The 15,045-nt window shown below is 40.2% G+C and overlaps 1 protein-coding gene and 1 long non-coding RNA gene across 2 annotated transcripts in view; both read right to left on the bottom strand.

The window, feature by feature from the left end:
• Positions 1-15,045, bottom strand: part of LOC307041498 (uncharacterized protein) — a 185,991-nt gene that overhangs the window by 72,310 nt on the left and 98,636 nt on the right. The window lies entirely within an intron of this gene.
• On the bottom strand, positions 9,331-11,546 carry LOC307041534. The gene is made up of 3 exons (XR_013808777.1): positions 11,438-11,546; positions 9,565-9,650; positions 9,331-9,386 (listed from the first exon to the last, which is right to left on the bottom strand). It is a non-coding gene; the product is annotated as an uncharacterized lncRNA (long non-coding RNA).

The raw sequence follows: 15,045 nt of genomic DNA, 5'->3' as shown, positions 1-15,045 counted from the left end.
GCACTTTTTAAATTGTATAAATGTTTTCAATGCATCAAAAAACTGCTCCTTTCCTTTAATTTTCTCGTCATGTACAAAAACAACAAACTTGTGTGTTTCAGCACGGTGAGTTACCTCAATGATATTATCCAGTACGCCCTCCTTGTTGATTTTTTTCCATCCCAGTCTCTTCACATTGAAGGCAGCGATCTTCATTTTGACTAAAAATCCAAATCAAATTAATTTCATAGATTTAAACCGATACACCCAACATATTATCAAGGCCAGTGGTGGACAGTAACTAAGAACATTTACTAAAGTGCTGTACTCAATTACAATGTACTTAACGAGAGTATACTGTATGTCCATTTAAAGAAACTATTATTTTACTCTTCATCCAATACCTGACACATTTACTTTCTCTATTGGGTTTCCATTTATGGGAGAAATAATCTCTGTCGCTAACACATGTTCATGATACTTACATGTTTAGTTCAGCAGGATAATCTGCACATATCAACACCACTTTAAGATGTTTGAAGGGTAAATGCAATTGCCAGAAGTAAAAAGGATATCAAAGTAAAATTCAACTTTATTGTCAATCTTTCAGTTTGTGTGAACACTTGCTTTGAAGCACTACAGTATCCTGTTGAAGGAACAGAGATAATATTATACACAAGAGAAAACAAGGTGAATTGAACCATCCCAACGAAAAAGTCCAAGAACACATTGAGCCCAGAAAACGAATGTTATTAAGGGCTGTAAATATCATAAGCCTATGTCTAAACTGGACAACATTGTTAGGAGATGTAACCTCTTGAGCCCTGGGCCCTAACCCTAACCCCTTCGATTCCACCGAGTCCGTCTGCGTCGCGTACTCACAAAGTACACAGTAAAAGTACTTCATTGTTTTTCTGGTAGCAGTCAAGCTAGTACTGAGTCCAACAGTGACAGATTTATTAAGAACTTAAGGTAACAAATATTTATATCGCTCATCAAATATAGCAGGGGAGGAAGAGCTGCAGATTAAAAAAAATTAAAGCGAGAGACGGCTGAGGTGACCACAGTGCAGAATCGCTGCATTGTTTAACCTCTTGAGCCCTATTGGACCCGGGGTCAGGGTTAGGGTCAGGGTTCACCCCTGGGGGGCAATAGGGCCCCTGACACTCTGACACAGTAACGTCTATATTGATTCTGACACTTCTACAGCTAACTCACAAGTGTATCATTGCTTTGTGTGTGTGTGTGTGTGTGTGTGTGTGTGTGTGTGTGTGTGTGTGTGTGTGTGTGTGTGTGTGTGTGTGCGTGTGTGCATGCGTGCTTGCGTGCGTGCGTGCGTGCGTGCGTGTGTGTGTGCGTGTGCGTGTGGGTGTGTGGGTGTGTGTGTGTGTGTGTGTCACGGGCCATTTTGTGTGAATGGGCGTGAAAGCGTGAGAGAGGGGGGGGGGGGAGTGTGTGGGAGAGAAACTCCCTCTGGAGGAATGCTGTTTTATTTCTATTGCGCGATCTGCGTGCAGGGACGGGCGGCCTGCCTACACGCACACATGCAGGTAAACCAGTTCAACAAGTAACACAATGCTGTCTGGCTAATGCTAACAGGCTAATTATCACACTAAAAGGGATTCATCCAAGTGTCCCAACACATTTCAGAAAGAACTGTTTCTGCCACAACCAGAGAAGAGTTAAATGTGTTTTTGTAACTAATTAACTGATGAGATACAATTTCATATACTGCTGTCAGAAATAACGTCATTTATTCAATTCTGGTTTCAATTCAAAATCTTACACATTTAGAACTTAGTTATAGTGAATCATCAAAGTCATTATATTTATATTAGTGTTTTATTTCCATATGTGAACATATAAGAAGGGCGGGGCCCATGACAGGTGCTCAAGCTATTTTGACTACCACACAGACCCGGGTACGTAATATTGCAATAAAGACATAAGCTGCTCAAAATCAAATTTGATGAATGTATTCCACAATAACTGAATATGTACATGTTCTAGACATTGTAATAATAAAAAAAAAAACATTTGAGGCATTTTACTTACTTGAATCTGACAAATCCAGTCCGATAAAACAAAGAGATGTTGCTCGTTTGAAGATTCAGAAGTTGTTTGATTGTATGGCCAGAGGGCAGGACCTATACACACCTTTAATACCAAATAGCATAGTGAGGCTGAACAAAAGGATCTCGTGACTATGTAAATGTAGTGTTTAAAAAAACAAAACATGTACTGACTCTTTTAGGATAGCTTAAAGTAATGTTTACAACCAGGGTCCTTACAGGGTTAACTATGTGGTACTATTAAATCCATGTAAACTACACATCACAGCAATGAGGCCAGATGAATTAAACCAGGATACATCCTTTACCGTCAAACTGGGTCTGAACACAGCTGACTGTGCGTTTGAAAAATACTTTCTGATGTTATATACTACTTATCAGCTACATGACCCTAACGTGTAAAGTTATACAAGCATTTGTACCAGTTACATGACATTACATTTAGCTGAGGCTTTTATCCAAAGCGACTTACAATAAGTACATTCGACAAGGAAGATACAACCTTGAAGAAAACAGAATCATATAAGTTCATCAGGTTTCATAGAGCCAAACATTTCAAGTGCTACTCAACTGGCTTTAGATAAGCCAGCCCTTTATTAGTATAGAAGTGCTTTGTTAGTAATTCTATCTCTGGAAGTGGAGTCTAAAGAGATGAGTTTTCAGTCTGAAGAAGATGTGTAAGCTTTCTGCTGTCCTGATTTCAATGGGGAGCTCATTCCACCATGTTGGATCCAGGATAGCAAACCCACCAGTGCTTCTCACAAGTAGACTCTTGCAGGCCAGAGTAGCTGGAGTGATTCTCCATCGGAAAACACTGTGGAGTACTTTTTTCATTTTTATATTTATGGATAGCACAAAACTTCCTGATGAACAAGACAAACAGGAAGTAAACACAAAGAGGAACAAGGTATGGGCTCTGGGAGTGTTTGAAGACTAAAAATAGATGTTGATCATTTTCAGACAGGTTTTTATTTCAATCAGGAGAGACTACATTTTGTCTAAAGAACATTCATTGACACATGTCATATGATAAATGTTAAGTCTTTGGCGATTAGACCCCGATCCTGAAATCGTATATCTAAAGGGAGAAATGCAGCCGTGAGCATAGAGGGAACCCCCAAAGAAGGAGGAAGGGAGACCTGCAGCAAGTAGGTTACAACAGAAAACGTAAAACAACAGAAAACAATAAGGACATCATATTTACAGGGCTACATCTACATACCTATCGACATTGACAAGTACAAACAGTATCAAATAGCATTGCACCTATCTGAGCTTTAAAAACATGCAGTGGAACCAAATTGCTCAGTTTCAATCTGTTTGAAGACTGTTCCAAGCAGGAGGAGCTGCACACATAAAAGCTTCGTACCTAAGTCAGTCCTTGCCTTGGCATATGTAACTCTGTGTGATCAGAGAGATGTAAGATGGGAGTTTACCCAACATGGCTTATAGAGGAACATGTACCATTACCGAAGACTGAGCCTCCGTACAGTGAGTGAAGGCAAACCTGCCCTGGCATACAGGGTACAGTGATGAGTAAGTGCTTACAGAGAGTAACAAATCTCAGTGCGCTGTGATAGGCGGCATCTAACTTCTTCAGGTCATTACCTGAAGAAGTTAGATGACCCCAGGTGCATTCATATTCCTCTCCCGCTGATGTTCAGGTGTATATCAGTATGTAGTGTCTCTACTTTAAAGAGTCCTCTCCTGCTGATGTTCATGTGTATATCAGTATGTAGTGTCTCTACTTTAAAGAGTCCTCTCCCGCTGATGTTCAGGTGTATATCAGTATGTAGTGTCTCTACTTTAAAGAGTCCTCTCCTGCTGATGTTCATGTGTATATCAGTATGTAGTGTCTCTACTTTAAAGAGTCCTCTCCCGCTGATGTTCAGGTGTATATCAGTATGTAGTGTCTCTACTTTAAAGAGTCCTCTCCTGCTGATGTTCAGGTGTATATCAGTATGTAGTGTCTCTACTTTAAAGAGTCCTCTCCTGCTGATGTTCAGGTGTATATCAGTATGTAGTGTCTCTACTTTAAAGAGTCCTCTCCTGCTGATGTTCAGGTGTATATCACTATGTAGTGTCTCTACTTTAAAGAGTCCTCTCCTGCTAATGTTCAGGTGTATGTCAGTATGTAGTGTCTCTACTTTAAAGAGTCCTCTCCTGCTTATGTTCAGGTGTATGTCAGTATGTAGTGTCTCTACTTTAAAGAGTCCTCTCCTGCTGATGTTCAGGTGTATATCACTATGTAGTGTCTCTACTTTAAAGAGTCCTCTCCTGCTGATGTTCAGGTGTATATCAGTATGTAGTGTCTCTACTTTAAAGAGTCCTCTCCTGCTGATGTTCAGGTGTATATCAGTATGTAGTGTCTCTACTTTAAAGAGTCCTCTCCTGCTGATGTTCAGGTGTATATCAGTATGTAGTGTCTCTACTTTAAAGAGTCCTCTCCTGCTGATGTTCAGGTGTTTATCAGTATGTAGTGTCTCTACTTTAAAGAGTCCTCTCCTGCTGATGTTCAGGTGTATATCAGTATGTAGTGTCTATACTTTAAAGAGTCCTCTCCTGCTGATGTTCAGGTTTATATCAGTATGTAGTGTCTCTACTTTAAAGAGTCCTCTCCTGCTGATGTTCAGGTGTATATCAGTATGTAGTGTCTATACTTTAAAGAGTCCTCTCCTGCTGATGTTCAGGTGTATATCAGTATGTAGTGTCTCTACTTTAAAGAGTCCTCTCCTGCTGATGTTCAGGTGTATATCAGTATGTAGTGTCTCTACTTTAAAGAGTCCTCTCCTGCTGATGTTCAGGTGTTTATCAGTATGTAGTGTCTCTACTTTAAAGAGTCCTCTCCTGCTGATGTTCAGGTGTATATCAGTATGTAGTGTCTATACTTTAAAGAGTCCTCTCCAGCTGATGTTCAGGTGTATATCAGTATTTAGTGTCTCTACTTTAAAGAGTCCTCTCCTGCTGATGTTCAGGTGTATATCAGTATGTAGTGTCTCTACTTTAAAGAGTCCTGTCCTGCTGATGTTCAGGTGTATATCAGTATGTAGTGTCTCTACTTTAAAGAGTCCTCTCCTGCTGATGTTCAGGTGTATATCAGTATGTAGTGTCTCTACTTTAAAGAGTCCTCTCCTGATGATGTTCAGGTGTATCTCAGTATGTAGTGTCTCTACTTTAAAGAGTCCTCTCCTGCTGATGTTCAGGTGTATAATACTATGTAGTGTCTCTACTTTAAAGAGTCCTCTCCTGCTGATGTCCAGGTGTATATCAGTATGTAGTGTCTCTACTTTAAAGAGTCCTCTCCTGCTGATGTTCAGGTGTATATCAGTATGTAGTGTCTCTACTTTAAAGAGTCCTCTCCTGCTGATAGTCAGGTGTATATCAGTATGTAGTGTCTCTACTTTAAAGAGTCCTCTCCTGCTGATGTTCAGGTGTATATCAGTATGTAGTGTCTCTACTTTAAAGAGTCCTCTCCTGCTGATGTTCAGGTGTATATCAGTGTGCAGTGTCTCTACTTTAAAGAGTCCTCTCCTGCTGATGTTCAGGTGTATATCAGTATGTAGTGTCTCTACTTTAAAGAGTCCTCTCCTGCTGATGTTCAGGTGTATATCAGTATGTAGTGTCTCTACTTTAAAGAGTTATCTCCTGTTGATGTTCAGGTGTATATCAGTATGTAGTGTCTCTACTTTAAAGAGTCCTCTCCTGCTGATGTTCAGGTGTATATCAGTATGTAGTGTCTCTACTTTAAAGAGTCCTCTCCTGCTGATGTTCAGGTGTATATCAGTATGTAGTGTCTCTACTTTAAAGAGTCCTCTCCTGCTGATGTTCAGGTGTATATCAGTATGTAGTGTCTCTACTTTAAAGAGTCCTCTCCTGCTGATATTCAGGTGTATATCAGTATGTAGTGTCTCTACTTTAAAGAGTCCTCTCCTGCTGATGTTCAGGTGTATATCAGTATGTAGTGTCTCTACTTTAAAGAGTCCTCTCCTGCTGATGTTCAGGTGTATATCAGTATGTAGTGTCTCTACTTTAAAGAGTCCTCTCCTGCTGATGTTCAGGTGTATATCAGTATGTAGTGTCTCTACTTTAAAGAGTTATCTCCTGTTGATGTTCAGGTGTATATCAGTATGTAGTGTCTCTACTTTAAAGAGTCCTCTCCTGCTGATGTTCAGGTGTATATCAGTATGTAGTGTCTCTACTTTAAAGAGTCCTCTCCTGCTGATGTTCAGGTGTATATCAGTATGTAGTGTCTCTACTTTAAAGAGTCCTCTCCTGCTGATGTTCAGGTGTATATCAGTATGTAGTGTCTCTACTTTAAAGAGTCCTCTCCTGCTGATGTTCAGGTGTATATCAGTATGTAGTGTCTCTACTTTAAAGAGTCCTCTCCTGCTGATGTTCAGGTGTATATCAGTATGTAGTGTCTCTACTTTAAAGAGTCCTCTCCTGCTGATGTTCAGGTGTATATCAGTATGTAGTGTCTCTACTTTAAAGAGTCCTCTCCTGCTGATGTTCAGGTGTATATCAGTATGTAGTGTCTCTACAAGTCTCCATGCTTTAATGTTCAAAAAGCTCTTTATTTTTCTCATACTGTCTGTGCTGCAGCACCTCTTTTCACCCTCTGTCTGAAACCAGAGCCCAGTCTGCTCTGATTGGTTAGCTGGCCGGTTCTGTTGTGATTGGTCAACCGCTAAGAGATGTCCCGCCCCTAAGCCTATAATGTGTTGGATCTCTAGCCAATAGAAGTGTGAGTGTTATGTAGTGATGTCACTATGTTCCATAAGTAAACAAAGGAGTCCAATGGCTGCGTTTCAGGCAGGGGGAATACAGGGACCTTAGCCTTTGCAGACCATTCACATGCACTAAAACCTATTTAACAACAACAGGAGATGGAAAACCCTAAAAAGCAGAAAAAGCCTCTGAATGCAGCACTTGTCGTGGAGTATTTTCACAGTGTAGGATTTCTAGGCTACTTTTACTAAAGGAAAGGATCTAAATACTTTTACCTTGTTTACAGCTTTAAAAAATGTTTTAGACACCTCCTTTTTCTCATTGTTAACGTCATAATGTCACGTGTGGACATATAACGGCAGCTATAAAAAAAGGCGGGTAAAAAGTGACGGGAGAAAAAACAAATACTCAGTATATTTCCATGATCTTACGGGAAGTTAAAATTAAACTTATTTCGAGATTTCACAATAATGATGGACGATGCACTCTATGATTCACAGCACAAAAGGCAGGAAAAAAGTGGATGGAGTTTACAGACACACACACACACACACACACACACACACACACACACACACACACACACACACACACACACACACACACACACACACACACACACACACACACACACACACACGCACACACACACACACACACACACACACACACGTTAATTTGTTTGTTCTAAACTGTTTAAAGTAAACATGTATTATTGGGGACTGTTTTCAAGTAATCCTATATAACCTTCTCACTCACACTCACTGACCTAGATACCAGCACACCACACACACACATATTCTTTTCAAGGTCCTTTCTGGGCACCAATATATCTGTGTACAATATTTGATTGTCTGGGAAAGAATAGTTTGTGTGAAATATTCCTTGGGAAAGTAAAGGATTGAATTCAGGTGCAAGATAAAAGATTGACTCTGTCCGAATCTCTCACGCTCTGTTCAGAAGTAAAATACTTTTTTCCCAGAACTCTGATTCGTTTAGGAGTGAAATCAACTGCCTCCAAATCTGTCTATGTATACTGTTGTTTATTCATGCAGGGCGCTTCCTGTTTCTGACTGGCTGGTCCCGATACCTGTATCGCACGGCAGTAGAACTGGAAGTTCGGAGTACTCTGTAACTTGTATGGGTTTTCTTTACCATTAAAATCAATCAGATTATTGTTATAACTTTTATGCCGGTGTTTTGAACTCCTTCTTCTTATTAATGTGACCAGGCTCATCTAACGGACGGCGCGGAGCAGAGGTGGGCTTTAAGCCACCACCACTGTTTTATGTTTGCTCCAACAACACACACACACACACACACACACACACACACACACACACACACACACACACACACACACACACACACACACACACACACACACACACACACACACACACACACACACACACACACACACACACACACACACCTGTTTTTGAACAATTGAGAAGGACCATGAAAGGCTGTCTGGTGATCACATCTTCAGCATTTTCTCCTTTCTGGTGGGATTGTATAATTTCCACTTCTTCCTTTCTAAAACACAAAGCCACAAACATGTTCCGTATTATAAAGCTTATAAACACACATTTTATGTTTTGTTTGTTTATTCATGTATTTGTATTAGTTAGTGAGATAGCTCATAAACCACTTGAAGTTTTTCAGTAGAGCCTTGTAGGAAATGTATGTAGAGTTTGGCCCAAGAGCACAATGTGATGATCTGTAAAGCCTATGATGTTCTGGGTCTTAGCTACTGAACCATAGACAACAAATGAATTGTTGGAGTTAAAAGATTGAAGTCAAGCGTCTCAAGGAAGAGTAATTTAATGTGTCACAGATTACTGGTTCAAAAAACAAACATTACTGTTTTTTTTGTCTTTGATATTCCACACAGTTTTTCAATAATAATTATCCAATTGAATGTGGCTGTTACCAATTTAAGACATATTTTAATTCCTGTGAGACATAACGTATAGCTCAATTGTTAGATTGATGTGTACTGAGGCTTGGTCTGAATCCAGTTCTAAGACCATTTGCCGTGTGTCATCACTCCCCATGTCAGGTCTGTCTCTATAATGAAGGCCCTGGTTGCACAAAAAGGTAATTTAACCACACACAGGATTGTCTGTACTTGTGTCTCTGACCTGTAGAAGTAGACAAACTTCTCCATGTGACCCTCCGGTCCCAGAGATTCACTGCACAGCATGTCGTACGGATTACTTCTGTTATCTCTGCCAGAAAACAGAAACAACTGGAACTGAATATCTCATCATCAATCATTTGGTTGTATCATTGTAGATGCCCCATAAGATTTAATCACAGACACTTGTTTTTAGGGCAACAGTGAAAAGAGGTGCTGCAGCACAGTGTGAGAAAAATAAAGAGCTTTCTGAACATTAAAGCAAGTAAACATGTCACAGGACCCTAAAAACACATTTTGAATCTGAACCTGCAGAATAGGGCCCCTTTAAATGAATGTGCATGCTTCTATGTGTGGAGAACTCACCCATAGGCATTAAGGCGGTCGAGGAGCAGTGGCATGGCCACACCACTCACATCCATCACCTCCACCAGCAGCACCACCACGCTGTACCGAGACACAATCTGCAAAACAAAACCACAGAGAAAAGAAAGCACAGAACTAAAAGCTATTTTTAAATTGTATAAATGTTTTCAATGCATAAAAAAACTGCTCCTTTCCTTTAATTTTCTCGCCATGTACAAAAACATTAACTGAAATATTAAACCGAACAAACTTGTGTGTTTCAGCACGGTGAGTTACCTTAATGATATTATCCAGTACGTCCTCCTTGTTGACTTTTTCCCATCCCAGTCTCTGGACATTGAAGGCAGCGATCTTCATTTTGACTAAAAATAAAAATCAAATTGATTTCATAGATTTAAACCGATACACCCAACATATTATCAAGGCCAGTGGTGGACAGTAACAAAGAACATTTACTAAAGTGCTGTACTCAATTACAAGGCACTTAACGAGAGTATACTGTATGTCCATTTAAAGAAACTATTATTTTACTCTTCATCCAATACCTGACACATTTACTTTCTCTATTGGGTTTCCATTTATGGGAGAAATCATCTCTGTCGCTAACACATGTTCATGATACTTACATGTTTAGTTCAGCAGGATAATCTGCACATATCAACACCACTTTAAGATGTTTGAAGGGTAAATGCAATTGCCAGAAGTAAAAATGATATCAAAGTCAACTTTAATGTCAATCTTTCAGTTTGTGTGAACACTTGCTTTGAAGCACTACAGTATCCTGTTGAAGGAACAGAGATAATATTATACACAAGGGAAAACAAGGTGAATTGAACCATCCCAACGAAAAAGTCCAAGACACCCATTGAGACCAGAAAACGAATGTTATTAAGGGCTGTAAATATCATAAGCCTATGTCTAAACTGGACAACATTGTTAGGAGATGTAACCTCTTGAGGCCTGGGCCCTATCCCTAACCCCTCGATTCCACCGAGTCCGTCTGCGTCGCGTACTCACAAAGTACACAGTAAAAGTACTTCATTGTTTTTCTGGTAGCAGTCAAACTAGTACTGAGTCCTACAGTGACAGATTTATTAAGAACTTAAGGTAACACATATTTATATCGCTCATCAAATATAGCAGGGGATGAAGAGCTGCAGATTTGAAAAAATTAAAGCGAGAGACGGCTGAGGTGACCGCAGTGCAGAATCGCTGCATTGTTTAACCTCTTGAGCCCTATTGGCCCCGGGGTCAGGGTTAGGGTCAGGGTTCACCCCTGGGGGGCAATAGGGCCCCTGACACTCTGACACAGTAACGTCTATATTGATTCTGACACTTCTACAGCTAACTCACAAGTGTATCATTGCTTTGAGTGTGTGTGTGTGTGTGTGTGTGTGTGTGTGTGTGTGTGTGCGTGCGTGCGTGCGTGCGTGCGTGCGTGCGTGTGTGTGTGCGTGTGGGTGTGGGTGTGTGGGTGTGTGTGTGTGTGTGTGTCACGGGCCATTTTGTGTGAATGGGCGTGAAAGCGTGAGAGAGGGGGGGGGGAGTGTGTGGGAGAGAAACTCCCTCTGGAGGAATGCTGTTTTATTTCTATTGCGCGATCTGCGTGCAGGGACGGGCGGCCTGCCTACACGCACACATGCAGGTAAACCAGTTCAACAAGTAACACACTGCTGTCTGGCTAATGCTAACAGGCTAATTATCACACTAAAAGGGATTCATCCAAGTGTCCCAACACATTTCAGAAATAACTGTTTCTGCCAGAACCAGAGAAGAGTTAAATGTGTTTTTGTAACTAATGAACTGATGAGATACAATTTCATATACTGCTGTCAGAAATAACGTCATTTATTCAATTCTGGTTTCAATTCAAAATCTTACACATTTAGAACTTAGTTATAGTGAATCATCAAAGACATTATATTTCTATTAGTGTTTTATTTCCATATGTGAACATATAAGAAGGGCGGGGCCCATGACAGGTGCTCAAGCTATTTTGACTACCACACTGACCCGGGTATGTAATATTGCAACAAAGACATAAGCTGCTCAAAATCAAATTTGATGAATGTATTCCACAATAACTGAATATGTACATGTTCTAGACATTGTAATAATAAAAAAAAAACATTTGAGGCATTTTACTTACTTGAATCTGACAAATCCAGTCCAATAAAACAAAGAGATGTTGCTCGTTTGAAGATTCAGAAGTTGTTTGCGTGTATGGCCAGAGGGCAGGATCTATACACACCTTTAATACCAAATAGCATAGTGAGGCTGGACAAAAGGACCTTTTGACTATGTAAATGTAGTTTTTTAAAAAACAAAACATTTACTGACTCTTTTAGGATAGCTTAAAGTAATGTTGTAAAATTACAACCAGGGTCCTTACAGGGTTAACTATGTGGTACTATTAAATCCATGTAAACTACACATCACAGCAATGAGGCCAGATGAATTAAACCAGGATACATCCTTTACCGTCAAACTGGGTCTGAACACAGCTGCCTGTGCGTTTGATAAATACTTTCTGATGTTATATTTATTATATGCTACTTCAGCTACATGGCCCTAACGTGTAAAGTTATACAAGCATTTGTACCAGTTACATTACATTACATTTAGCTGAGGCTTTTATCCAAAGCGACTTACAATAAGTACATTCGACCAGGAAGATACAACCTTGAAGAAAACAGAATCATATAAGTTCATCAGGTTTCATAGAGCTAAACATTTCAAAACAAGTAACAAGTAGTTAATAATAATAAAAGACATTAAGAAAAAGGCATTTTAAACAGTCATTAAAAAGCAACACAATCTACCTGCATTGCATTACTTTAAACGTGTAATAAAGTGCTTAACCAGGAGGTGGTTTGGGTTAAAAAGCTGTCAAGTTCGCAGTGTTAACAAAATAAAATATACTGCTGTTTCTGGTTTAGTTTACGACGGATATATTTAGTTATTGTTTTGATATTTGTAACAAAAAAGCGATGGAAAAAACCCAAAGTAACACAGAAAAGATGGTCTTAACATGACCCAGCAGTCTAGTAGTTAATAAAAAACAATAATATCAAAACAAAATATTACTACTAACTTTATTGTGAAATTCAAACTGAACTGTAAAAGAATAGTTTCCGGTCTATTCTGAGCCCGATCTCTGCAGATGAATAAAAATAAAGAACTATGACAGATGTGTGTTGGAGATTTGGAGGATGTTGAAAACCAACCTCGTCTCCGCGTGTCGTTTGATAAGCTGGGTGAATTCGGGAAAAGGAAGGGATTAACAAACACCAGAATGCAAGTTAAACAATAATCTTGTTTTAATGATAAAAAGTAACAATACAAAATACAGATACAAATACAAATACAAACACAAAGGAAGTACTTCCTGCTCTTCCTCCAATCTCACGGATCTGGTCAGTTTGAAGAAAAGAAGAGGCTGGTCTAAAGAAAACATCGGCTTATATCCAAAACCCCAGGAGGAGCTATGCGGCTGCCCCCCCCCCCCCCCCGAGGGGTCCTCCACTTAGAAAAGACAGCCAATCAGCGCGAGCCAGAGGGGACCCTTACATTCGAGATAACAAACCCCTCCTTGCAAGTTTCACATACTTTTGGCATTTTATAAAGATAGTTTTAAGATATAGTTTTTTATGGTTGGATTATACAAATAACACATGTGAGTTACCTTAACCTCAAACAATAATAACAAGAGGAAAACATCAGCTCTGATCTCAAGCAGTAAAAAGTACCGCACACTCATTTAGCCTGCAGCTCTTCCAGACACTAGAGCTATTGTTCTTTAAGAATATTCCCTGCAGAATCTTTATTTCAAATAAAAGGTTTCACATTGCATATTTCCAGCTTCCTTTACACATACTGCTATTATTAATACAAAGTAATCAACCACACACATCTATTTAAAACAAGTAGATTTCCCTGATCATTTGACATGCTGCTTCCATTTCCCATAGAGTAATAAAACATGTTTAAGCTAATTTCTCCACACTGTTTGTAGCCCTCCAGTACCCACATATGAAAGAATAAAAGCAGAGGAATCAAATAAAACACCAATACAGGAATAGTTGATAAATGATTATACAGGACATCTGATCACAGTAAGAAATACACACACATATTCTCTAGGAAGTGACCCTTGTTATAGGTCCGAATGTCCTGTCTCCTGAAAGTCATGAGTTTTGGTTGATTAACAGAAGTTTAATTGTTCTTGTGGCTTAATGGCTTCCCTGAACTTCCCTTCACCCCAAAGTCAGCTTACTAGGAATGAATACATTTTATTGATAAGCTCAAAAGGACGTTTATCTTGGTTACTGCTGGGTGACCCAAGTCTCCAGGCCTGCAGGATGTGTAGGAGATAAACATTAATTCTACAAGACTTTAACTACATTATCTGAAAATGTATCTGGGACTTCCCCTGTTAATTGCAAGCACTATTGATAATTAACAGAGAGACCCTAGGGGCCTCTTCTTGGTATCTGCTAGGCAGAAGTCACTCAATGCAGAAATCACAAGTTTAACACATATTCTATATAAGGTGACATTAAAATGAATATACCAGATTGAACTTTCCTGCCATAACACGTTACTTTAATACTTCAAATAACTCAAATAATCCTTCAATTCCCCCTTTTTGGTCTCGCATTAACGAGACCAACACACATAAGACATTTGAAACAAACCACTGTCATTCTTTGATACTGTGTCTGTCCCCCTTCATTAAACCTTTGAGAACAGAAAACAACCTCCAATGACAGTGAAGAAACTATCAGAGTGAGAGCCTGAGTGCCAGAAAGCAGCATCCTTGCGTGTTGTTGAATCATCAGGGCCCCCCCCCTCAGCGGAATACGCCAACAAGGGCAGCTGATAGGGAGGGGGAGATGCGGCCTTTCCTTCAAAGGTGGAACTGATTAATCTGATCAGAGAGAAGTAGACTCCTCTGCTGCCTCGAGAAGTCCCCCAGCCCGCTGACGCCTCCTTCCAAGTCGTCTGCTGTAGGGATGTCCGCGAGGTCCTTCTCCTCCAGTCCGCTGATGCCTGCTTCCAAGTCGTCTGCTGTAGGGATGTCCGCGTTGACGATAGCCAGGTCCGTCCTGATGTCCTCCATGGTCCTAGCCGGTGATTTCCTCGCCGCACGCTGGCTCCAGTAGTACCAGATGTCCCCCTTTGCTCCTCGGCGGACTGCATGAGATGTCCTCTGGGTCACTCTGTAGAGGCCGGAGAACCTGGAGTTGAGCCACGTAGGCCTCTTGACCTTCAGCCAGACGAACTCCGCTGTGTCGACCTCCTGCTCCTCGGGTCCCCCTTTTGGCGTCAGCAACCTGTGTGGAGAAATCTGATACCCACCCCTCAAGTCTACGCTCAGGGCTTCTGGGCCCTCAGGGGTTTGACCCACCACTGGTAGGCCGCTTCAGAATTCTAATACTTGGCCTGTGTCAACAAAATAAACCCCAACATCTTCAGTTGAACTAAATAACATATCTCAATAGCTCTGAATTTCTGACAAGCATCTGTGTTATTATAAATGAAATCCTTGATATCCTATTTAAAATCTAAATATAATATGAACTGCTAATGTTTCTGGTATTGGAACACACTAATGTTATGGATTAAAAACAACTAAAATCATGATACTGACAAAGTGAATAATTTCCAGGCGAGACTGCTTCTACCTGTCACTGCTTGGATATTATCAAGCTGAAAAAATGAATACAGAAATCCAACATACTGTCATCAAATGTC

The sequence above is a fragment of the Notothenia rossii genome, assembly GCF_949606895.1.
Source record: "Notothenia rossii genome assembly, chromosome: 5".
Taxonomy (NCBI): domain Eukaryota; kingdom Metazoa; phylum Chordata; class Actinopteri; order Perciformes; family Nototheniidae; genus Notothenia; species Notothenia rossii.
The sequence above is the reverse complement of the archived record's forward strand: the minus strand, read 5'-3'. Positions and strand labels throughout refer to the sequence as shown.